Below are 27272 nucleotides of genomic sequence, written 5' to 3' on the forward strand. Positions count from 1 at the left end.
CACTCCCACTGACATCACTAGTCATGTCAGTGGGGCTGGCCCCAGAGTGTAGGCGTTCCCATGGGAACACCTACGACTGGGCAGCCACGCCCCCGGCACGCCCACCAAAGGGGGTGTGCTGTCACTCACCATCGACAGCACGCCCCATTTGGTGCGAGACCCAAAACGACGGCTTGCAGCATGCGCACTTGGGCAACATCGACCCGCTTGCGAGCGCTCAGCGTTCGCGAGTAGATCTGAATCAGGCCCAATATTCTGTACTTTGTATATTTATTGGAAAACTAAATTTGTGATGATAGTTTTAGGTGTATTGCACAGGATATGAAAATATATCTATATTTGTCTAATGTAACTTTAAAACTCCTTGTTTAGTAAATATATACCTGCATGGTACACTTTTCCTGTAACACACCTTAATACCGATGAGAAGTGTTCTAAGTTCATGAGACTAAAAGTCTTGCCCCAGGTAACATGAACAAATTCTGTAATTATCAGCAATATACTGTAGTTACCACTTTCCTCCTTCTCTCTGCAGGTGGGATCCGGCCGTCTCTACCTTCTGTCTCGCACCTGCTCCTACTTCATCTACATAGTATGTACGTGTTCTGCCTTTTATTTATATTTTGTATTTTGTATGATTTACCATTCTTACTGTCTGGCACTGTGGAGCTTTGGGGCACCATGCATATAAATGCTGATAAGGATAGGAGGTCTGTGGCAAGAGGAGGGTTATCCGTGAGATTGGTGTAGAAGTTATTTAGCATGGGGAGATGTAAGAGCCTATACATCAAGATGATATATGCAGATGTATCCTCTTACATCCATGTCGATCCCGCTACAAATGTGCGCACGCATTGCATCATGCGATAACCCGGAGCAGCGTATGGTATGCTTTGGGGCGCACTGCGATCGTACCATGCATTACTATGGAGTCGTGGATGCATGACTAGTGCCATGCGTGCCACGATTTTCCGTGTACGCAGCAAACATTTAGCAGGACACATCTGTAAGCCTCTGCACCAGAAGACCGAAAGGAAGTTTCAGTCATAAAATATCTTCCTAACTGCTTATGCAGTATCTATCTATCTATCTATCTATCTATCTCATATCTATCTTTCTATCTATCTATCTATCTATCTATCTATCTATCTATCTATCTATCTATCTCATATCTATCAATCAATCTATCTATCTATCTATCTATCTATCTATCTATCTATCTATCTATCTATCTATCTCATATCTATCAATCTATCTATCTCATATCTATCTATCTATCTATCTATCTATCTATCTATCTATCTCATATCTATCTATCTATCTATCTATCTATCTTTCTATCTATCTATATATCTCATATCTATCTATCTATCTATCTATCTAATATCTATCTATCTATCTATCTATCTATCTATCTATCTATCTATCTATCTATCTATCTATCGATTTTTCTCATATCAGGCCCTGATTCAGAGCCAGACGCTCTTAATCAGGGCCCACCTCCATTAATATGGAGCGTCCTCCTGGACGCTCGTATAGCTGTGGGTCACCACCCACAGCATATACGAGCGAGCAGGATGATGGTCGCGATGGTCTTGACCATCGTGACCATCGAAACTGCGAGCAGAAGCCTGCGGTTGAGTTTTTCAACCGCAAGACCAGGAGTGATTTTGGCTCTATCAGAGCCAAAATCACTCCCACTGACATCACTAGTGATGTCAGTGGGGCCGGCTTCAGACGGTATCCATCTGGCAGGCATGCCCCCGGCACGCCCACCAAAGGGGGCGTGCTGTCAGTCAACATCAACAGCACGCCCCCTTTGATGAGACACTCCGAGCGAAGGAAAGTCCTTCGCTCGTAGGGTCTCACGCATGCGCACGACCGAGCTCCCTCCGTCGTGCGTATGCGCAGTGCGGACCATCGACCCACTTGCAAGCGGACAGCCGCTCGCGAGTGGGTCTGAATGAGGGCCTCTATCTTTATATCTATGTTTCTACTTGTGTTTTTCTAACATGTATCTATTTATGATGTGGGGTTCTCTAGAAGGAAATAGATAAAAAGAAAGCTGATTCCTTTGTGGGGGCACTCTTATGATAAAAAACATAAAAAATAATCTTATAAGTTTTAAAACATAGCTTTTAATTAGGCTGCTTCAAAGTAATAAATTGCAGCAAGGTACCTAGATTAAAGTAAAATAATAATAAATAAATTCATAAAATTGTCAAGATCATCTGTATTTATACAGTGTTTGAGCCATATAAATCATCTGTGGCTCACAATGCATAATTTGAATACCCAATGGTGTGAGGTGCAATAAGGGTGAAACATAAATAATCAATAATATATTACATTAGGCACAATAAAATTACCCCTCAATCCTTGTTCTATGAATAGATTCATTTAGGAGGCTGAACATCAGGCAGATATATTCAAGGTGAGTCAGTGACAGGTTACAAATGACTAAACAATAATATCATCTTGTAGTTTCAATGTATCTGCAAGATTCACTAACCCAAAAATAGACAATAGATTATATAACCACAGTTAAATAATTACACATCATTGTCATTTGTCTCACTACAGCCTATTTGATAATACATCCTACATAGAAGCAGTTTACTATTCCATAATGGTGTGTGATATCTGTATATGTTAAGAGTCTTGCACTAAGGAAAGATTGTCCTGTACTAAGCCGCTAATGTTTTCTACTTTGCAATCATTTGTCTAATGATGGATGAGAGGATCATAGACAGGTGTTTCAGGACAAGAAGGATAGAAGAAGGGAGATACCTCTGCTGTCTGTATAAGAAGTTAACCCCTAGAGTTCCCTGTTACTCAGTATTGCAGGGTAACCAGGGGCAGAACTATGGGAGACAATGGAGGCGCCTGCCGCCGGGCTCCAGCTCCGAAGGGGCACCTTGTCCACAACATATTCATCCCACTTGGGGCTGTAACTATGTACTCTGAGTGTACCGTCACGGCCGCCCAATACATGGCACCTCTTCCCCGCATCTGAGAAGCCACCATACACTAGTGGAGAGCTCCATGTCAGACCATGTCAGACCATCAGCTGCTGCCTTCGTCTATCTATAGTCTGTCTGCATGAAAATTGCTACATTACAGTGTCAGCGACTGGGACGGGGGGGCACCATATTTTAACTTGCCTCTGGGCGTCTGGGATGAACTTACGCCACTGAGGGTAACTATAGGGGACCAGATGAGAGGGTGTCTTGAAATATCTGATTGTTCAGTAGAAGTGCCCAAATGTGCAGTCCTGTATGTGCAGACCAGGTACTGCAGCCGATTCTGATGCGTGTTTCACCCGTATCGGGCTTGCTCACAGATCAACCATATCTATCTATCTATCTATCTATCTATCTATCTATCTATCTATCTATCTATCTATCTATCTATCTATCTATCTATCTATCTTTCTACTAGTGTTTTTCTAACATATATATATTTATCTATGTATCTATCTATCTATCTATCTATGTATCTATCTATCTATCTCATATGTACAGATGTGTCCTGCTGCCTATTTGCTCATAGCGTGACCTTCTGGCTTCCCTGCCGCGGCTTGTCAATATGCGTTATGACTGATATGCATGTTATGGCGTGGCGTACTGTAGAAAGACTACATGCCATGCAGTACACAGTTTAACCACTGGGTGACGAATGCTCCATGGATGAAAACTATAGTACTGAATACAATACTGTAGCAGTGGACAGTAATCCATGAGAGGCTGGCCAATCACGTTCAGGCAGTGTAAACAGTATCTCCTCATGTGCTTGTAATTATCACTTTGTGTTAAGACTAAACCACTATAGACCTTATACTCATTATGGGCCGTCTGTATTGTATACTGTCACTACTAGAGACACACGGGCAGCTTTTCATAAAGAGAGATCAATTTAGGTTTAATATTTTTAAAGTACTCTGCTCAACTTTATGCATTGCTCCGCATTTTCCTCATCACTTCATCTCATTATTTTGACATCCATCTTCATTACCACTATTGACATTGTATTGTACATTCCAGGGATATGGAAGGTTTGATTTGCGCACCATTTTTCTACTTAGTTTAGCAGTTTGGATTTGAACATGGTGTCAGATTGGCATTAAGGATAAAGGCCCTCATTCAGAGGCGCTCGCAAAATGCGAGTGGTCGCTCTGAATGAGGGCGGCCGCTTGGGTTTTGAAGTGCGGCCTCCTGGTCGATCGCTAAGCTTTGGGTTACCACACACAGCTTTAGCGACTGACCAGGTTGATGGTCGCAATGGTCAATACCATCGCGACCATCGGGGCTTGCGAAGAGACCCTAAGGTTGGGTCTCGGCAACCGCAAGCCCCAGGGAGCTTCCTGCTCTGATCAAGGAAAGGATAGATGCTGCCAGTTGGTCCTGATTATGGCGCCATCTGAGTGGGTGGCAGAAGTCCTTCCCTTGTTGAACGTAAGGATACTATTCTGGCACTTGGGGACTTCAGTATATTATAAAGAAATTGTTTGCATACATTTAAAAGCTGTACTTATGTTTCCACTACTTAAGGGTTAGGTTAGGTTAAGGGAGTGTTGATGGAGGTGTGGGGTGTTGAGGGTGTGCTATGGGTTATAGTGTATGGGTAGTTGTTAGGGGTGATGTGTGATTATCCACAATGCAGTTATATTATTGTGCAACAATATATATTATGTATTTATGTATTATATGGCTGTTATGTTATATTAATTATTATTATTATTATTATTATTATTATTATTATTATTATTATTATTATTATTATTATTATTATTATCATTATTATCCTTTATTTATATGGCACCACAAAGGTTCTGCAGCACCTTACACAGTACATAAATGAGCACACAAGAAATACATTTATTAGCAGTATAAAACAATGCAGGACAGGGACATGGTTTATAAACATAGCTACATAACACAAGCAGCAGGGCGTCAGCAAGCAAGTGTTAGGTGCCAACTGTGGAGTTAGGAGTACATGATAGTATAAGTAGGGGAAGTTGAAGCACGTGAGTGATGAGGGCCCTGCTCGCAAGAGCTTACATTCTAAAGGGGAGGGGCAGATGGAATCGGTATGAAATACCGCCGTTGGTTAGATTCCCGGCAGCGCCTGGCCGACCACAGCAGAGTTCCCGGCAGCGGAAGCCCGACAGTGCTGGAAATCCCAATCGTCGACAGGTAAGTACAAACTAACCTAACCCCCCCTAACCCTCCTTAGGGGTGCCTAACTCTAACCTCCCACCGAAGTGCCTAACCCTAATTCCCCCTCTAAGTGCCTAACCCTAACCCCCCCTTCCCCGCTGCCTAAACCTAGGTCCCCCGGGGGGGTGCCTAACCCTAAGCCCCCCCGGGAGTGCCTAACCCTAACCCTCGATCGGAAAGCCGGGCGCCGGTCTCCCGGCATCGGAGAAATGTCAGGCGTCTACATCTAGACGCCCGGCATTTCAGCCTCGCCGGGAGATGACAGTCGGGAAGCCGGCAGCCGGCTTCCCAATTGTATACCAGGCAGATAGACAGGGGCGATACAGATGGGGTAGATAATGAGGAAGGAGCATGGAGCAGTGGTTTAGGAGAGATGCTGCAGAATGTGTATGTTTTAAGATGACCTTTTGTTATGTCAAACTTAAGATCTTCGTTCATCTATAACAGAAAATAGATTTTGTGTTATTTATATGAGAAATGTACAAAATAAAGTTGTTGCACTTTAATTTTAGTCTGTTACATTATAGCATCTAAATACATCCAACTAAGGGTCGTATTCAATTTGAGGCGTTAAGTTCAGATTTGCGGTAATTTACCGCCGATGACGTAATTATCGCCTGTTTTAGTTCTCCTCTGTATTCAAATTGAAAGACTTTCCGCCTAAGCAATAAGTCAATGCAATGTAATAGGCGGTAAAGTAGCGCCTATGAATGGCAGGCGTTAAAAAGTGCAGAATTGGGGTTTTGGGGTGCAACATTTCAGGAACCCCCGTGCAGCCTTCAGACAGTCCCCCAAAGGAAATCTGTGTCAAAAAAAAAATTAAGGGCACCCCAAAAAATTTACTTTGAAAAAGGGGCTGAAATAAAAAAAGTTGGGGTACAAACTTAAAAAATAGCGAACTTTACTCTGGGGGGGTCCCCAAGTATGCCCCAAGTATTTTTTTGATTGCTGGTGTTTGCGGCAGGTGGGTATTTAAAAATTTTTTAAGTCACTTTAGCAACTTTAAAATATGCTGAACCCCATTATTAAGTACCCCAAATTTGATGCCCATAGTTGTTTTGCCCAAAAAAACTTCTAAATGCCCTTCTGTATCACCTTACTCAAAGCCGCATTTATGCACCTGCCGCGGCTATTAGAAACCCCGACTTGCTTCAGTAGTTAAAAATGGGGGTACCCATAGTGATCCCCCATGTCTACACATCTTTAGGGGGGTCCCTAGAATATTTCCCGAAAATTCCTGTTTTTTTTAACATGTTAACAAAAGTATTAAAAATATACAAAAAAAATTACATAAGGTCCTCCCCCAAAAGCCAAACCAGCCCCAGGCTTGCCAGCCAGTGGTGGTTTCTAAAATACGGGGAACAAAACGTGTAGGATTCCACCGTATTTTAGAAACCAACACCAGGCTGCAGGGACTAGTGCTGGTATTAAATATAGGGGGCAAAAAAGACGTGGGGTACCCCCTATATTTAAGACCAGCACCAGACCCAACCAACCGGGGTGTAATGCCACAGCCCGGAGACCCAATCACCGAGCGCCAGGTCCAAAGCATTACACCCCAAGTCACACCACGTGGGAACTGTCAGTAGCCGGAGCCAATCAGCGGCCGCTCTACAGTCAGCACGGCCGCTGATTGACTCTCGGGACTACCAGCTCTGTGGATGTGCCATCAGCTGGCAACACACATACTCCTAGCTGTTGCGTGGATCATGTAGTCATTTTTTTTTTTGCCAAGTACGTGGATTACTGCAGAGACCAGCGCCAGGATATAGGTGAGTATGACTTTTTATTTGCAGGGCCATGTTTTTGGGATATTCTATGTGGAGAAGGGGACAGATTCATCTGGTATAGGTAAGTACGTGTGAATGGGTAGGTGTGTGTAATAAAGTTATACTGTCACGGTGTGTGTGTTTTGTCTTTTTTTAGCTATTTATTTTACAGTGGAAATACAGGTGCCACATGTCTGCTGGCACTTATAGTTCCACAAGTGCAAAATGGCAGGCATGCTGGCACTTGTAGTTCCACTGTAAAGTACAATAGTGTTACATTATTTGGCCCCCTATTACCCCCATACCCACTGCTCTAGGGGTATGGGGATGAGCCCCAGGCTTCAGCGTAAGCCTGTGGTGCTCAGGAGAGGGGGGACCCTTTTTTGGGGGGTCCCCGACTCCCCTGAGATCACCGGCTTGCGCTGACCGACTTGGAGTGTAATGCTTTGGACCTGGAGCCCCGGTGATTGGGTCTCCGGGCTGTGGCATTACACCCCAGTCATTTGGGTCTGGTGCTGGTCTCAAATATAGGGGGTACCCCTCGTCTTTTTTGCCCCTTATGTTTAAAACCAGCACTAGTCCCTGCAGCCTGGTATTGGTTTCTTAAATACGGTGGAACCCTACACATTTTGTTCCCCATATTTTTGGAAACCACCACTGGCTGGCAAGCCTGAGGCTGGTTTGGCTTTTGGGGGGGAACCTTATGTCATATTTTTTTTAAATCTTTACAAATTTTTTTACAGGTTAAAAAAAAACGGGAATTTTCGGGAAATATTCTAGGGACCCCCCTAAAGATGTGTAGACATGGAGGATCACTATGGGTACCCCCATTTTTAACTACTGAAGGAAGTCGGGGTTTCTAATAGCCGCTGCAGGGAAAAAGACCTGGCAAAGCTGTTTAAAAACCCGATTTTCTTTTGCAGGCAAAACAGGGGTACCCATAGTGATCCCCCCTGTCTGGACATCTTTAGGGGGGTCCCAGGCATATTTCCCGAAAATTCGCGTATTTTTTCGTAAATGGGGTCAAGGGTCATTTTTAAAAAACAGGGATTATTTTTTAGTTAGCTATAGCAAGTGAAATAAAGTTTAGATTTGGGGTTTAGGGGTGCAGGCTTATAAAAATAAGCCTGTACTTTTGGGAATGCCCCCATAAAACGAAATGTTGCAAAAAAAAGTAAAAAAAAAAAAATCGGGACACCCCAAAAAAAAATTTAAAAAAATTTGGGGGTGACAAAAAGAAAGTCAAACTAAAAAACCAAACTAACTAAATTAATACTGGTGGGGTTCCCAAGTATGTGGCAGGTGTTTTTTTTATTGCGCAGAGTAGCGGCAGGTGTATTTTTGCAGAATTTTTTAAATTACCTTTAGGGACTTAAAAATATGCTAGTACCCATTTTCATGTACCCCAAATTTGATGGGACCACTTTTAAAAACCAAAAAAAAAGCTGAATGCTCTTCTGCATCACTTCTTCAATGTCGGGAAAAAAACACAAGCTGCGGCTTTTTAAAAACCCCGACTTTCTTCTGCAGGCAAAAACAGGGTTACCCATAATGATCCCCGAGGTCTGGACATCTTTACGGGGGTCCTACAATTATTTCCCAAAAATTTCCGTTTGTTTTCGCTGATCCAAGTATCGCCGGGTCCCATTTTCACCTACTTTCAAATTGAATACGGGGATACGCAGGCACGCGCGCGATACATTAACGCCTGGAAAACAGGCGAAGCCAGCATTAAGTCTGGGCCACATTAAGTTAACGCGGCTCTGCTCAAATTGAATACGGGCCTAAGAATGCAGATATTATAGGACTGTCCCACCATCCTAATAGTGAATACTTTGTCCCAGCTGCTGGGTACTTTGCCATACCCCTCTGAGTGGGTGCTTCTCACATCCTAGACCCACCCACAAAGAGCTACACTGGGTGCTATGCCATGCCCCTGTGAGTGGGTGCTTCTCACATGCTAGACCCACCCACAAAGAGTTATAGCCATGCATTAACATGCTGTGGCCACACACTCTCCGGGGGGGGCAGGATGGTTGTACCCAGGCCCAGGATTTCTCCTGGCAGCCTGGAGGAGACAGGAAGAGAAAGGAAGGAATGGGGCTTAGTGGTGGGGTAGCAAGGCCATGGAGGGAGGTGGTTGAGAGTGCAGGAACAGTAAAGTAGGGGAGAGATGTAGAGGCAGGGCCACCATCAGGGGGGGTCTGCCGGGACTGGAGTCCTGGGCCCGCACCCTGGCAGAACGGGGGGGGGCCCAGCCGCTGCTACCTACCACCCGCCGCTGCCGACTTGGTCCCGCTACCATTAATAGAGGAGGAAAAGGCAGCCCGAACCCGCTCGAGTCGCTCCGCCCGCTCCACCTAAAGGACATTTGCTGGCCCCTGCTACTGTGTATATTTAATTTAGTTTGTTTAGCCGCGGCGCGTGTGACGTCATGACGTCACGCGCTACTGGAGGGCAAAGTCGGAGAAGCTGCGGATCAAGAGGAGCAGCATCTCTGCTAGGGAGGAAGCGGAGAAGAAGCCGGAGCCGGAGCGGGGAACTCGGAGCCTTCTTAAAGGAAATAAGGTAAGTGGGTAAAAGCTGTGCACAGCGGGGAGATGGCAGATGGATTTAATAATAATAAACAGGATGGGGGGGAGTGGTTTGGAAAAAAGATCTGAGCAGGGCACAGACTGGATTTAACAAACGGGGAGACTGGACTTAATAAACGGGGGAGGGGGGGAGGAAGTGGGGAATGAGCGGGGCAGATCATGGCACATATTGGATTTAATACACAGGGCCGGGGGGAGTGTAGTGGGGAAAAAGCGTAATAATTTTTGCCCAAAAACATTTGACAATTTTTTGTTTTATTTTTATTGATAAGGTGGGGGAGGGGGGCCCGATACTGACAAAATAGGCAGTCCCGGGCCCCACAATTTCTGATGGCAGTCCTGTGTAGAGGGTTGAAAGCAGACTGAGGAGAGAAGAAAGGGAGGACAGCAAGTTGAGGAGACTAGAGGAGAAGGATAGGGGTGGAAATAGTAAGTAAAGCAGATTATGTAGACACTGAATAAGGGGGGTGGTTGAAGTAAGGGAGTTCATGCTGTGGATGAGGTAATCAGTGAGATGAAGACTGGAGTGGAGGCTGTGTGATATAGAGACAGTGTAGATAAATGTAGGTAAATGTTCAAAAGATACAGGTAAAAGAACAGTTCTGCTAATGTATGAGCACAGCTACAGTACAAAAGTTACATATAAAGAGAAGTATGTGAATAGTGGGTGCAGGAATTAGTTACTGAAATAAAGATTGTTTAAAGTAGATAGATGTGATGCAATGGAAAAAGGCAATACAGTACAAACAGGTTTTCAGTAGTATGAAGGCAAAAATGACATTGTACAGAGCCGATCCAGTCTGAGGTGATTTGCACAATAAAAGCAATTAATAAGAGCAGAACACAGATTGGGATGTACCTGTAATGTCCAAGCTGTGAGTGCAGTAAGGAGCTTCCTGGATATATACAGCTGGTGTTCGTGATGGCGAATTAGCTAATTCACATGTTGTTTGATGTCCTTCAGAAGGAGTTCTGGCTTTTAGGATGTTTTCCTTCAGTTTTCCTCCAGCTTATCTCTGGCATAACTGTGTCTTAGTTATCATTTTGCAATTACACTTTAAATCTAACACTGACCACAGATCACTAATAAGTATAGCTAGAAATGTGTCTGTGTTCTCACTGATTGGGACCCCACGCCCTAGTACTCAACACATAATAGATAGGGATGCAATAAAATTTTAAGATAAACAAATGGTGAGAGGGGAGTAGACCATCACAGATACACAATAAGGGCCTCATTCAGAGGCGGTCGTAGGATGCAAGCGGTCGCACAGAAACAGGGCGGCCGCTTGCATCCTGAACGGCCGCCACCATGTCGGTCGTTAGGCTGTGGGTTAACACCCACAGCTCTAACGACCGCTGAGGGAGGTGGTCGCAATGGTCAAGACCAGGGGTCTTCAAACTTGGCCCTCCAGATGCTGTGGAACTACACATCCCAGCATGCACTGCCACCGTTAGCGGGGACTCGCGCATGCGCACGACGGAGTCGTCTCCGTCGTGCGCATGCCCTGTGGACCGACTCTGAATAAGGTCCTAAATTCCTTACTTAATTTATAGGAATGGCTGCTAATATAAAAGTGGTGGCAAATTACCTAAAGCAAATTTTCAAATCTGGGCCATCACAATCAATGTAACAGTATCTGATGGGAAAGGTGGTGGCAAATTATCTAAAACAATTTTTCAAAGCTGTACTATTGCAATCAAGGTAGCAGCATCTAATGGGAACAGTAGTGGAAAATTACCTTGGTTAAACATCATGGGCCAAATGTAATAGGGTGAGAGTTTAGAAAATGTTAGAGTTTATCAGTAAACTCTCACACTTTTTAAAACTCACCCAATGTAATTGAGTCCGAGAACATGCAAACTCGCATGTATTTAGGGGCCTATTCATCAACACTAACATTTTTAAGGACATTTTCCTTAAATAACGTTATTTTGGTATTCATTAACAGACTTAACACAGGAGATATCACAGATATCTCCTTGCAAAGTTCCCCTGCGTTAATTTCCACACTCCCCATACATTAGTACATTAGTATGGGGATGTGGAAATTGTGGTATTCATCAAATTCCGAAAATTATCAATTTTCGGAATTTGATGCAGTTACTATTCGCCACGGTGAGGTGGCGAATAGCAGGTGAAACTTACTTGTATCCATGTGTGCAGGTCCCCCGAGTCCCTCCGGCGCTCTGCTCCATCCTCAGGCTTCGGAGGCTGGTCGGACATGTGTGCTCCCCAGCAGAGCACAAGAAAGTTTAGACAAAAAAAAAAGTTTTTTTTTTTCTAATCTGTCATGTGGTCTGCTGGGAAACCACATGACAGACCAGCAGGACGGAGCCGGAGGCTGCTGCACGGACAGGTAAGTCGGGGGGGGAGGTGAGCGGAGGGGGGAGGGGATCGAGGGGGTACGAAACTTAACGCATCTGTAGGCAGTGCTGTGCATGCGCTGGTTTTACAGATGTAACAGCGCATGTGCAGCACTGTTTCCAGACGCGATAAGGTAGTGTAGGCAGGGAAAAGTATCTATTTCCCGAAAAGCTGTCATCGCAAAAATGACAGCTTTTCGGAATAGATACTTATGGAGAGGTGGAATGATGAATTCCACCTATAATTAGCTAGAACTCCATGAGAGTTCTAAAGCTAATTATCTCCAGAGAAGTTTTACGTTTAATGAATAGGCCCCTGAGACTCAAAAAACTCTCACAATTTAAACTCTCATCCAGATGTTTTCCCATTTTGAAGATAAAACTCAACCAATGTGAGAGGTTACTGCTAAACTCTCACATTTTCTAAACTCTTTCCCTATTACATTTGGCCTATTGTCTCCAGACTGCAAGCTGGCTCAAAATTGTTGCTATCTTCTTGTGGCCGGAGGCCGACCACACGTGATTAAAATGGCTGCCACGGCACTGAAGAGATTAACCCTCATGCAGCGGCACCATTTGTGAAAGGACCTTTAGGCGCAGTGCGCCATGTACTGCGAATGTATATGTAATGTGTTTGAATATGACATGTTCAATGTGATGTGCTCAGTTGTGGAATGCACTGATAACGAAAGTATAAGTTGTTTTGTTTTAGAAGGCTGTAACATTTAAGTCAAATGGTTATGAGACACTCTCCCCTCCTAGTGACATGTAAGTTATCCTGACATAGTGACCAAACCTTCGTTTAGCACTTTCATTGAAATGCAATGCAGAGGTGTCTGGTGTGTCTCTATGTACAATACCCAGCCAGTGTGGTAAAACAAGTTGTTTGTGTTTAGGAAGCTTCTATTGTGTGAACTTAGAAGGTGCTAAGACTCAGAAAGCCTAAACTGGTTTAGTCATAAACATGTGAAAAGAAGAATGCAATAGAAATGTGCATTATATTTACCTCTTCAGATACAGTATATGCTAATTGCTAACTCAGTTTGTGCTTAGGAAACCAAATGTTTTTGGGTGGTATGAAGGAAATTGATTTCATTTCTGTGAAATGTAAGACGTATTTATTTATGTTTTGTGAGATTGCCTGATTGGATTAGACAGGAGAAAATTGGGTGACTCCTTTGAAATGTAATATGTTGTTAAATTATATTATGAGAGGAATCATGATTGGTTGAGTGGAACCCAGGGCGGATTTACCCCCCTGTGATATTGTGTGTAAGAATGATATAAAAAGAGGGCCTGTGAGCCCTGTACTGTATGTTGTACATCTGTGAAAATCCTTCGTGCAGAAGAACTGCTGTTAAGATTCCTGTAACATCTTATGTATGCTATTATTCCCCTTCAATCCGAAGGGACGGGTCTTTTTAAAGACCATTGAGCAATAAACATCTTTCCTTTACTTCGACTACATCTGTACCCTGCGACCAACAGAATTGCGCCAAAATGCTATTCCGTTCTCCTGCTGTTCTGAGTAAGAGCTCAGCATCTCCAAGTTCAAGCCCTCTGCCAATGTACCGTGCAGACCTGGTCTATTGCGAGGGATCAGGTGGGAACACCCGACACCAAACTGGAGGTGTGTCAGCAGCTAATCAAATGCATACGCAGCAGAAGCAGTTCCAGATGCTGAGGTAGGAGCCTGATTGTACATAAAAAGTGGTTCCAAACACCGCTGAAAGGAGCTTGGTGGTGGCAGCTTCAGTAAATGCCCACGGCACAGTGGGCGAAGTCAGTGGCAGGCGGTCAGTGACGGTGAGTGGGAGTCCAAAAGCACTAACCAGTGACCATGGCTGGCCTAGACGAAAGGCGTCCAGTCACACTACTGTTTTAATAAACAAAGATATTGTATTAAACAGTCGCACACTTAACTTCACATATGCAATAGGTGTGGCTCTTGATATGACTGGTGTGTGTGGGCGAGTGGTTAAGGTGAGTACCTTACAGAGTAGAAGAAATGCTTTGTCTCTCACCATTGACTTCAATGGTGGGATCTGTTCATTGGCTGAGATAGCCAGGGGCTGACCTCTCTTAGCCAATGAATGTTCAGACACGGCCCTACAAAGAGAAGAGCTGCATCTGAGCTCTTCATTCATGAGGTAACAACCATCATGAGTTTTTGCATTTTTTTTATTTTACGAAGACCTAGGATGCCTACAGGGAGAAGTGGACCAGTCAAGGTAATGTAGGTGAGTATGTGTGTGTGTATGTATTTATTAAAACTATACTGTCACAGTGTGTGTATTGTTTATTTAAACATTTCTTTACAGGTGAACTACAGGTACCAGCGGGCCCTTAATGTCCCGCATGCTGGTACTTGTGGTTATCCAAGTACCAGCATGCGGGGGAGGCTTGCTGTGACCTGCAGTTCTACTCGTAAAGACAATGTTTACACTTATCTTTTTTTACCCTATACGTACACTATCAACCCGCCACCAACCACCCATGGGTGGGCGGGGATGGCCCCGGGCTGTCAGCCTAGGCCTGGGGTGCCCTGGAGAGGGGGACCACTTTATTGGGGGGTCCCCAACTCCCCAGGGATCCCTGGCCTAGCGGTTAGGATTAATGTTTCAGCTGGGGAACCTGGTGATAGGGTTTCATTGGCTGTGACATTACCCCCCACTAGAAAGGGTCCGGTACTGGTTGTGGGAATTACAGGGGAACCCTATGCATTTTTCCCCCTGTAATTCCAGAATCAGGACTGGATCTGAGCCTGGTGCTGGTTGTGCTAAGTACAGGAGAACCCTTTTCCCTGTACTTACACAACCAGGACTCGCTATGAAAAGTCTGGGGCTGGTTGTGTATTTAGGGGAGGGCACCACATCATTTTTTTTTTTAGAAAATTAACACTTAACAAGCATTTTACAGTAAGATACATGCATGTATCTCACTGATGTATGCATGTATCTGTGTCAAAATGAACTGCTCATCTTGAAACTGAAAGCATAAAGCAGTTCTGTTCATTTGGGGCTTTGAAGTTTGTTTTGAAGTGGGATTTGGTATTCGATTTGTATATGAACATGCTAAATTGAACATCAAATCATTGTTCAAAATCGAACCATATTCGAATTCAATTTAGAAAAGGCTTCTAAAATCGTATTTTAATAAATGTGGGATTTAAAGAGGGATTTGTACATTTAATTTGAGGTGAGCTGAATCGAACATCAAATCAAAAGTAAAAACAAACTTTTATAAATATACCCCTTGATCTCTAATACCCCTTTTACACCGGAGCTACAACCCGGTTTATTGCAGGGTTAACGCGGGCAGCTCCCTGTTGTAAAAGGGGAGAGGGTTGGATTGCCAGGTCAAGTGACCCGGCAATCCAACATAGGTAAATAGCAGGGTTTAACATAGGAGTAACCCATGAAACCCTGCTGTGTGTACAGCGCACTCCGGGTCTTGATGACCTGCAGTGCGCCGCAAGCCGGCCGATTGGTCCGGCTTCATTGGCGCTTGGAGATGACGTCATCTCCAAGCATCCACTTTCACGCTGGAAAATCCGGGTCTATGCAGACCCGGCTGCGGTGTGAGCGGCGCCGACTCAGGAATATCCTGAGTCGTCGTTGGCTAAATTCCGGGTCTGATCCGGATAGGAACCCTGTTCCAACTCCGGGTCAGACCCGGAATTTTGGTGGAAAAGGGTTATAACTCTCTTTCATCTTCTTGTTTAAATGCTATTTTTATAGAGGACAATTCACTGCATAATTTTTTTTCAGCTTGCTCATACAAATTTCTTTTATCAGCAAACTGTTCCATTAAGTCACCAAACTGTCCTTTTACTTTAATTCAAAATGTTACGCATATGGTCAAATTCTTCATGGTTGATATAGTCCTATCTTGATGGACCTTGCACCGTACACTGACCACACTCACTGCCAGTTTTACTCTGCTTTGGCAATTTAAATGTCTCTTTCTCTGGAACATTACTCAGAGGCCCAACACTTTTAAAGGAGTTACCATAGAGGATTTCAAACAACTTTAGATCACTGCTTTGAAACACACTTGATTTACTTTCAGACTGTAAACTCTGGTCCTAGATTGGCAACTCTCCAGTTAGAAAATGCAGGTTGCCTACAATTGTTCAAAGAGCTTCTTTTTCCCCCCATATTTATCTCCACACAGTATAAACACAGGAAAAGCTTTTGTTTTTACTGTATCACACTTTGAGGGGTATTCAATATGAAACGTTAACTTCACTGTCGAAGTTAACGTTTCATATTGGAGTTTTTTTCTGCGTTAAGTCTGGTGCGTGCTCCCGCTTATCCCCGTATTCAATATAAAATTAACGAAAACGGGAAACTCCGAAGTTGGATTTGCGTAAAGTTACGAATTTTTACTTAAAATAATTGTAAGACCCCCCTAAAGTTGTAAAAACATGGGGGAACACTATGGGTACCCTCGTTTTAGCCTTTAATTGAAAGTCGGGGATTTAAATAGCCGTAGCAGGTGTTTTTTTCCCGACATTGAAGAAGTGATGCAGAAGAGCACTTAGGTTATTTTTTTCTTTTTTTAAGTGGTCCCATCAAATTTGGGGTACATGACAATGGGTACTAGCATATTTTGATGTCCCTAAAGTAAGTTTTTAAAAATTCTGCATTTGTGCACCTGCCGCTATAATTCTATTCTTCAAAACACCTGCCGCATACATGCAGAATAGCCCTGAACCTATTTCCCTATTGTTTAACAATTTTTCCCCATTTTTTTTTTGCACCCCAATTTAAGTAAATTTTTTGGGGTGTCCATTTTTTTTTACTTTTTTTGACACAGTTCTTTTTAAATGTCATTCTCAGGGGTGCAGGCTATTTTTTTTAAGCCTGCACCCCTAAACCCCAATTCTGCACTTTTTTTCGACACCTATTCAATGGTGAAAACTTATCACCGTTTTTTATCAGACTTGTCAAAACTGCGATAAGTCTTTGAAATTGAATAGGGTGTAAAAGTAAAACCTGCGATAATGATGTCATAATTGCGATATTAACGCAAAAACGATGTTATCGCACCCATATTGAATACCCCTGTTTGCCTTCTAAAATTATTCTCAACACAGCAAAACATTTTACTTGATGTGGCACTACAATTACCAGCATGTGTCACGCATTTTTTCTTCAACAGCCTTGCACAAGGAATCTCTCTTCTCTGTTAGCACCACACCCTACTTTAACAAGACAGAGAAAACAACACTTTTGGTGCTTTCAGCAAGATAAACACAGTTTTTCCTTTTAACACTTTCACTGCTGTAACAAATGTCATAAGCTCTTGCAATTCTTTGAAATAACACCTTAGCAGCTCTGAAAACAATTTTTCTTCCTCTCCAAAGGAAAATGTGCTCAATTGCAGATAATTTTTCTTTTCAAACTATCTTCGGGCAGCTAGTCTGCAAATAAACAGTCTCTCTCTCAATGGAGTCACAAAGTCTCACATTCTGCTTCTTGCAGAGTAACACAGGCTCCATGCCTGGCTTAGCTGGCTGCTACAGCTTCTCACAGACAGTCTGTGATTCTTTAGAGCATTTGGGTTCTCCCTACCTCCTGTAGGTCTGAGCCCTGGATCCTTAACCTACAGGCAGGGCCGGACTGGGACTAAAAATAGGCCCTGGCAGTTACAGAACACACAGGCCCACCTTGCGTCAGCACCTGACTCCTGGCATAGACTCCTCCCCCTAATATTCCTGACTCCTCCTATTTCTTAGTCTATGCTTTTACACATATAATTAATATCAGAACAACCTACAAGTATACATCATTATCTGTATTAAAATACATACAACAGATAACATTCAACAGGGGATTCAAACATGTGCCATAGTCAGATATTTGGTCATTGGTTGGTTCTGTTAGGTAAAGCTGGCACTTCATTGGTGTAGGTCACACACAAAGAAAAAGGGAAGGCATTTTCACAATTGATGAAGCCTTAGCTTAGCAGTTGTAGAGGATTAAATAGAGATCACTGTAGAGCTATTACTACACTTTTGGTGCCCTGTGTACATGAAAAGCATTGGTGCCAACATTCATAGGTGTAGAAAATAGAGTGCGCGCCGAAGGCACGCATGAAAAAAACAGGTGTCGTCTCGTTGGGAAGGGGCATGATCATACAATAGTACCCCCAATTAAATTTATGCCACACTGTAATGCCCCTTAGTTACATTACACAGCACAGTAGTGCACCTTAGTCACATTACATTGCACAGTATTTTCCCTTCGTTACATTACACCAGACAGTAGTGTCCCTTAGTCACCTTACACCACAAGTAGTGCCCCTTAGTCACATTACATCTCACAGTATTTTCCCTTCGTCACATTACACCGCACAGTAGTGTCCCTTATTCATGTTATGCCACACTGCTCCATTATCCTGACTGCCGACATCCCGAAGGTAAAGCCGGTAATGTTGGGGGTTAGGGAAGGGTAAAGGTGCCTACACACTTGGCGATATTTTACACGATTTTCCCGATTCCGACGCATCGTGACGACAAATCGTGTAAAATATGCCCAAATCATGAGTGTCCACTCACGATCACGATGCCGATGCACGTCCCCACAGGTCGTCCATCGCATCTTCAGATCTGCCATGCTGTAGGCCAGATTTGCCGATCACAGACACAATGCACTGGATAGTTAGGATGCACGATAGATCGTGTGTCAATTTGGACAGTTTTTAAACACCTGATCGTGCCCACAACTGCCGGGTAGCTGCTGGGGAGAGTTCAGGGGGAAATCGGACACAATGTCGGATCGTGAGCACATCGCCAAGTGTGTAGGCACCTCTAGGTTTAGAGGTTAGGCACTAGGGGAAGGGTTAGGCACCAAGGGGGGAGGGTTAGGTTTAGGGTGTGGGAAGCGTGGGTTTAGAGTGCGGGAAGGGTGGGTTAGCTTTAGGCACTATGGGGGAGGTTAAGTTTAGGCATGGTGAGAGAGGGTTAGGGGAAAGGGTTAGAGCTAGGCAGCATACCTTGTAGTGTCGGTATTTTGACTGTCGGGATACCGCTGTCAGGATTCTGACTGGCAGCATCCCAACTGCTGGGATCCCATACCCAACTGCAAGGGAACAGGTCTAGCAGCACCCTGTGCAGTAATTTTTTGGAGTGCACCCCACCTCATCACTTGGCATGCTGTGTGAGTGTGGTATATATATATATATATATATGTGTGTGTAAAACTGTTGTAGGGTCAGCACTCCTGCGCTAGTTGAATTTTTAGTGCAATTGAATTTGCCTTGTCAAAAAAGGCACACATCTGCTAGTTGCACAAACGAGTGCCGCCTGTTCCCTGTAATATATATATATATATATATTAGGGGTGTGCACCGGCCACTTTTCGTGTTTTGTGTTTTGGTTTTGGATCTGGATCTTTCTTCGTGTTTTGGATCTGGATTGGTTTTGCCAAAACCACCCTTCCGTGTTTTGGGTTCTGGGTTTTGTGTTTTGGATCTGTATTTTTTTGAAAAAAAGCATAAAAACAGCTAAAATTACAGAATTTGTAGGTTTTTCTGCTCCTATGCTATTATTAACCTCAATAACCTTAATTTCCACTCATTTCCAGTCTATTCTGAATACCTCACACCTCACAATAGTGTTTTTATGTCCAAAAGGTTGCACCGAGGTAGCTGGATGACTATGCTAAGCAACACGAGTGGGCGGCACAAACACGTGACCCATCTAGGCGTGATACTGCAGTGGCAGGATGGCAGTTTGAAAAACTAGTCCCCAAACAGTAAATAATGCAAAGAAAAAAAAGAGGTGCAAGATGGAATTGTCCTTGGGCCCTCCCACCCACCCTTATGTTGTATAAACAGGACATGCACACTTTAACAAACCAATCATTTCAGCGCCAGGGTCTGCCACACAACTGTGGCTGAAATGATTGGTTTGTTTGGGCCCCCACAAAACAAGCTGGCAATTAATCTGTCCCTGCACAAACTGGCTCTACGGAGGCAAGATGTCATCCTCATCCTCCTCATCCACCGATTCCTCACCCTCTTCAGTGTGTACATCCTCATACTCACAAAGTATTAACTCGTCCCCACTTGAATCCACCACCACAGGTCCCTCTGTACGTTCTGGAGGCTGGTCTCCCTGGAAGAGCTGATAATTCATTTTGATGAACATCATCTTCTCCACATTCTGTGGAAGCAACCTCCTACGCCTTTCGCTGACAAGGTTCCCGGCTGCACTAAACACTCTTTCGGAGTACACACTGGAGGGGAACAACTCAGGTAAAATAGAGCCAGTTTGTACAGGGGCCTCCAAATTGCCTCTATTTCCTGTCAGTACAGGAATGGACTGTCTGACATGCCTACTTGGATGCTGTCACCGATGTAATCCTCCACCATTCTGTCAATGGTGACAGTATCATATGCAGTGACAGTAGACATGTCAGAAATTGTTGCCAGGTCCTTCAGTCCGGACCAGATGTCCAAACTTGGTCCTGCCTGCCCTGCATCACCGCCAGCGGGTTGCTTAGGATACCTAAGTTTTTTCCTGGCAGCCCCAGTTGCGGGAGAAAATGAAGAAGGAGCTGTTGACGTGTCACGTTCCACTTCAGCTGACAGTGTGTTCACCAGCAGGTCTTTGCACCTCTGCAGGCTTGTGTCGGCCGGAAAGAGAGACACCACATAGGCTTTAAACCTAGGATCGAGCACGGTGGCCAAAATGTAGTGGTCTGATTTCAACAGATTGACCACCCTGGAATCCTGGCAAAGCGAATGAAGGGCTTCATCGACAAGTCCCACATGCTGAGCGCAATCGTTCCATCTTAGCTCCTCATTCACTTTCTCCAGCTGCTTCTGCAAAAGCCTGATGAGGGGAATGACCTTTCTCAAGCTGGCAGTGTCTGAACAGACTTCACGTGTGGCAAGTTCGAAGGGCTGGAGAACCTTGCACTACATGGAAATCATTCTCCACTGTGCTTGAGTCAGGTGCATACCCCCTCCTTTGCCTATGTCATAGGTGGATGTATAGGCTTGTATGGCCTTTTGCTGCTCCTCCATCCTCTGAAGCATATAGAGGGTTGAGTTCCACCGCGTCACAACCTCTTGCTTCAGGTGAAGGCGGGGCAGGTCCAAGAGTGTTTGCTGGTGCTCCAGTCTTCGGCACGCAGTTGCTGAATGAAATTTTTCGGGCCACCCAAAGCGTCTCCTGCACACCCCTGTCGCTTTTCAGAAAATTCTGCACCACCAAGTTTATTGTGTGAGCAAAACATGGGACGTGCTGGAATTTGCCCAGATGTAATGCCCGCACAATATTGGTGGCGTTGTCAGATATTACAAATCCCCAGGAGAGTCTAAGTGGGGTAAGCCACTGGGCGATGATTTCCCTCAGTTTCTCTAAGAGGTTGTCGGCGATGTGCCTCTTACTGAAACCGGTGATACACAGCGTAGCCTGCCTTGGAATGAGCTGGCGTTTCTGAGATGCTGCTACTGGTGACGCTGCTGCTGTTGCTGCGTAAGGTGATACATCTACCCAGTGGGCTGTCACAGTCATATAGTCCTTAGTCTGCCCTGTTCCACTTGTCCACATGTCCGTGGTTAAGTGGACATTGTGTACAATGGCATTTATCAGGACACTGAGGACACTTTTTCTGACGTTTCTGTACAGTCTCGGTATCGCCTGCCTAGTGAAGTGGAATCTAGACGGGATTTGGAACCGGGGACACACTACCTCCATCAATTGTCTAAATCCCACTGCACTAATGGCGGATACCGGACGCACATCTAACACCAACATAGCAGTCAAGGCCTCAGTTATACGTTTTGCTTCAGGATGACTGCTGTCGTACTTCATCCTCCTCGCTAAGGACTGTTGGAGGGTCAATTGTTTAGTAAAAGTAGTGGTGTTCCTACTTCCTCTCTGGGATGATGAACGACTCCCAGCAGCAGCAACAGCAGCAGCGGCAGCAGGAGGCGTAGCAATGCAGGATCCTCCGGAGGAATCCCGGATAGGAGAGTCAGTCATGCCAGTGACATGGCTTGCAGGACTACTTCCGATCCTGACTAAGGAGGAAATTGACGAGGAGGGAGTTGACGGTGTGGTTTGCAGGCGCTTGGATACAACAGGACAACGGGATTTAGGTGTCCCTGGACTGCTTACGGTCTTAGCCAAAGTTTCTGAACTTGACAGTAACTTTTTATGAACGCGCTGCAGGTGCCGTTAAAGGGAGGATGTTCCTAGGTGGTTGACATCCCTACCCCTACTTATTTCACCTTTACATATGGTACATATGGCAAGACAGTTGTTGTCCGGATTTGGATAGAAATATTGCCAGACCAAAGAGGTGGAATGTTTGGTCTTCTGCCCAGGCATGACCGTGATGGGCTTTTTCATCCCACGGACAACAACTGTCTCCCCCGGAGCCTGATTTAAACAAACCACATCACCATCATAATCCTCCTCGCCAACTTCCTCCTCAGCGCCAGCTACACCAGTATCCTCATCCTGTTGTACTTCAACAGTGACATCTTCAATTTGCATATCAGCAAGTGGACTGTGGGTGCTCCTTTCAGCACTTGCAGGGGGCGTGCAAATGGTGGAAAGAGCCACCTCTTCCCGTCCAGTGCTGGGAAGGTCAGGCATCGCAACCACCACCACACTTGGACTCTCCTTGGGGATTTGTGATATCTTCTTAGAAAGCACAGTTCTTCGCTGTGCTTTTGCCAGCATAACTCTTTTGATTTTTTTAGTGGGAGGAGGGCTTCCATCGTCATGTGAAGCTGAACCACTAGTCATGAACATACTAGGGATCGACCTTAGCCGTTTCTTGCCACTCCGTGTCGTAAATGGCATATTGGCAAGTTTACGTTTCTCTTCAGCTGATTTAAATGTTTTTTCAAGGTCATTTTCCTGAACTTTGTCATTTGGGATTGTATGTGCCCTCTATTATGACATTGGGCATCGGCCTTGGCAGACGACGTTGATGGCATGTTATCGTCTATGTCATGACTAGTGGCAGCAGCTTCAGCACTAGGAGGAAGTGGTTCTTGATCTTTCTTTATTTTATTTCTATCGGAGAAAGTTTGGTCCGCCATTTATGTTATATCGATATGATATATACGTGCTGCTAAACACAGAAAATATTTTTTTATTTTTGCTGGAGAGTAGTGCATTTTGTGGGTTACACCAGCCTTTAAGAAATGGGCCAGCCGGCTCTTTACTTATGGTACACAGGCGCACGCTTGGCGCTGCTCCTTCTGTTGATGCACGTGCGGCTACTGCGCACACAATTCACAAACACAGAAATTAATTTTATTTTTGGTTTGGACTGGAGTGTACTTTGGGGGTTACAGCACCCTTTAACGGTCAAGCCAGCCGGCCCTTTTCTTAAGACACAGGCGCACGCTTGGCACTACTTTGTTGATGCACGTGCGGCTACTGCGCACACAATTCACAAACACAGAAAATAATTTTTTATTTGGTTTGGACTGGAGTGTACTTTGGGGGTTACAGCACCCTTTAACGGTCAAGCCAGCCGGCCCTTTACTTATGACACAGGCGCACGCTTGGCACTACTTTGTTGATGCACGTGCAGCTACTGCGCACACAATTCACAAACACAGAAATTAATTTTTTTTTTTGTTTGGACTGGAGTGTACTTTGGGGGTTACAGCACCCTTTAACGGTCAAGCCTGCCGGCCCTTTACTTATGACACAGGCGCACGCTTGGCACTACTTTGTTGATGCACGTGCGCCTACTGCGCACACAATTCACAAACACAGAAAATAATTTTTTTTTTGGTTTGGACTGGAGTGTACTTTGGGGGTTACAGCACCCTTTAACGGTCAAGCCAGCCGGCCCTTTACTTATGACACAGGCGCACGCTTGGCACTACTTTGTTGATGCACGTGCGGCTACTGCGCACACAATTTACAAACACAGAAAATATTTTTTTTTTTGGTTTGGACTGGAGTGTACTTTGGGGGTTACAGCACCCTTTAACGGTCAAGCCAGCCGGCCCTTTACTTATGACACAGGCGCATGCTTGGCACTACTTTGTTGATGCACGTGCGGCTACTGCGCACACAATTCACAAACACAGAAAATAATTTTTTTTTGGTTTGGACTGGAGTGTACTTTGGGGGTTACAGCACCCTTTAACGGTCAAGCCAGCCGGCCCTTTACTTATGACACAGGCGCACGCTTGGCACTACTTTGTTGATGCACGTGCGGCTTCTGCGCACACAATTCACAAACACAGAAAATATTTTTTTTTTTGGTTTGGACTGGAGTGTACTTTGGGGGTTACAGCACCCTTTAACGGTCAAGCCAGCCGGCCCTTTACTTATGACACAGGCGCACGCTTGGCACTACTTTGTTGATGCACGTGCGCCTACTGCGCACACAATTCACAAACACAGAAAATTATTTTTTTTTTGGTTTGGACTGGAGTGTACTTTGGGGGTTACAGCACCCTTTAACGGTCAAGCCAGCCTGCCCTTTACTTATGACACAGGCGCACCCTTGGCACTACTTTGTTGATGCACGTGCGGCTACTGCGCACACAATTCACAAACACAGAAAATAATTTTTTTTTTGGTTTGGACTGGAGTGTACTTTGGGGGTTACAGCACCCTTTAACGGTCAAGCCAGCTGGCCATTACTTATGACACAGGCGCACGCTTGGCACTACTTTGTTGATGCACGTGCGGCTACTGCGCACACAATTCACAAACACAGAAAATAATTTTTTTTTTGGTTTGGACAGGAGTGTACTTTGGGGGTTACAGCACCCTTTAACGGTCAAGCCAGCTGGCCCTTTACTTATGACACAGGCGCACGCTTGGCACTACTTTGTTGATGCACGTGCGGCTACTGCGCACACAATTCACAAACACAGAAAATATATTATTTTTTTAGCACTTGGGGGGAGCACCCCTGATGGACAGAGCACCCCCTGGACAACACTACAGCACCCCTTTAGGACTGGGACACTGCACAGGACTTTGGAGTGGACACAACCCCTATGGAGAACTGACTGCACAACACAGTCCAGCCAGCCCCTATGGACTTTGAAGTAGTGGACACAGCCCCTATTAACAACAGCAGCAAAGCACAACACAGCCAGCCCCTATGGACTTTGAAGTAGTGGACAACAGCAGCACTACACTACACTACACTACACAGCCCAGCCAGCCCTAACTCCAACCCTCCCTCTTCACTGTCCACAGCCGAGTGAGAAAATGGCGCTGACGCGGGTACCTTATATAGGATCCAAAACCCATGAGACTCGGAAGGCGGGATGATGGCGTTTTGCCTCGATTTCAGATCCGAGTCAGGCGGGAAAAGTCGAGCCTGACTCGGATCGGACTCGGATCGGGGGGGTTCGGGGGGTTCGGATTTCAGAAATCCGAACCCGCTCACCCCTAATATATATATATATATATATATATATATATAGTAACCATACAGAGTGTCCGCACTTGCAGCACCAGAATCGGCTTAGGGGTGCTCAATTAAGGACAAAACAGCCCAAGAAATATAAAAAATTAGAAGAATTGGCACTCACCAGGTAGCTGACATGAAAATTGGTTTTTAATTACCCATCTTGAGGGAGAAAGTGCATAGAGCCATAAAGTGCAATAGTCATAGTCTACGTTTCGGTCCAATGGAGGACCTTCTTCAGGACATCACAGCAGACTAAAGACAGACTAAATACCACCACCACTAACTGACATATATACCCACATCCATTAGGTGGAGCTCCACCCACGTAAAACACAATGTATGCTGGGACATAGTCACTGCATATTATAAACAACTGAATAAACATATCCCAGATGACACTAAGATGGTTCCCTTATTGGCAATGAGTCCCACCGCCCATAGAGCGTCGAGAACAACTTCCAAATGGAATAAAAAAACAGATATAAGAAAAAGAATACAGCGCTATTACCGGAAGTTCCATGCGTTCCACAGCAATGGAACGCATACCTACAACCAGAAGTCACGCACAAATCATTGTCGGGAGTTGGTCAGCGCTATAGTTACAAAGAGCGCTGACATTCTCATGGGGCTGTCATTATAATAGTGTCAGAGTGCCCATAATGGGATCAACGTCATCTGCACATTCAGCAGCAAAAGTTTGTTGCTCTGATGCCTTCAATAGCACATAAGGACCCAAACGATAGAGGGCATGCAGCACAGAACATCTCAATAACACCCCCTGCTGGTCTGGAGAATAATACAACTACACACCACAGGGAATAAACGTTCATGACACAAGTGGAATCTCATTTTAAAAAAATATTGTTAGCAATGCGTTGGTGTAGGTATATATGTCAGCATAAAACCAAACATTGAAAAAAATATATATTACATAAAATAATAATCAAATATAAAAAGTCATATATAAAAAAATGACCCTAAACAACATTAAATAAAAATAAGAAAAATAGGGACTCCCATAAATATATAGAAGCCCTCATTTCAAAACACCATCATTACAGAAAACAACATCATTTCAAAAAAACATTAAGTGGATTGGATTCATTAAGTCCCTTTGGAACTAGAGTGTCTAACTCAAAGATCCATCTTGCTTCACGTTTACGTAAGGCAACAATCCCGGTCACCACCTCTTCTCAAAGCAGGGATATGATCTATCATCATGCATTTCATACTGGACACTGGGTGCCTAACTTGTAAAAAATGTAGTGCCACAGGTTTATCTGTTCTCTGTGTCTCTATCGCCATTCTGATGGATGAGCGATGATTCGCCATCCGTTCTCTGAAAGGTCTCTTCATCATCCCGACATAATACAGCCCACATGGGCAAACTAGGATATAAATAATAAAGTCCATAAGACAATGTAGTTTGTGTTTTATTTTTATCCTTCTGCCATTGTGTGGATGAGCGAAGGTAGCTCCAGTCAATAAAGACCGACAGGTTGTACAGTCTGGACATCTGAAACATCCCATCTTCCGATTGTGCAGCCAAGTGTTCATTTTTGCTTCTGGTGACATAGTTGGTCGCATTAAAAGATTACGAAGATTGGGACCACGTCGATAGGCATAAACAGGCGGCTTCTTGCCCAATGCTCCTATTTCACGATCTGACGTGATTATGGGCCAATGTTTACGAATAACTTTATTGGCATAATTAGAAGTTGCATCAAAGGTGCTTGTAAATAGCATCCTTGTCGGGTCCAATCCGGAATTTTCTGTCAGACCTGTCTGTGAGTGCCGTGTTCTTGCCTTAGATAAACATCTATGTAAAGTCATGTCTGAATAACCTCGTTCCAAAAATCGCTGGGTCATGCCCGCAATTTGTGTTTCTGCTTGGGA

General features: G+C 44.5%; 1 protein-coding gene across 1 annotated transcript in view; it reads left to right on the forward strand.

Annotated features, from left to right (window-relative positions):
- Positions 1–535: 535 nt before the first annotated feature.
- The window catches only part of LOC148507435 (galactose-3-O-sulfotransferase 4-like), a 145974-nt gene continuing 119237 nt past the window's right edge, over positions 536–27272 (forward strand). Inside the window, exon 1 of the mRNA XM_088446033.1 lies at positions 536–592. The gene's annotated coding sequence lies outside the window, so the exon portion shown is untranslated. The remainder of the gene's footprint in view (positions 593–27272) is intronic.

The sequence above is a fragment of the Taudactylus pleione genome, unplaced genomic scaffold (assembly GCF_031769625.1).
Source record: "Taudactylus pleione unplaced genomic scaffold, aTauple2 ptg000393l, whole genome shotgun sequence".
Lineage (NCBI taxonomy): Eukaryota > Metazoa > Chordata > Amphibia > Anura > Myobatrachidae > Taudactylus > Taudactylus pleione.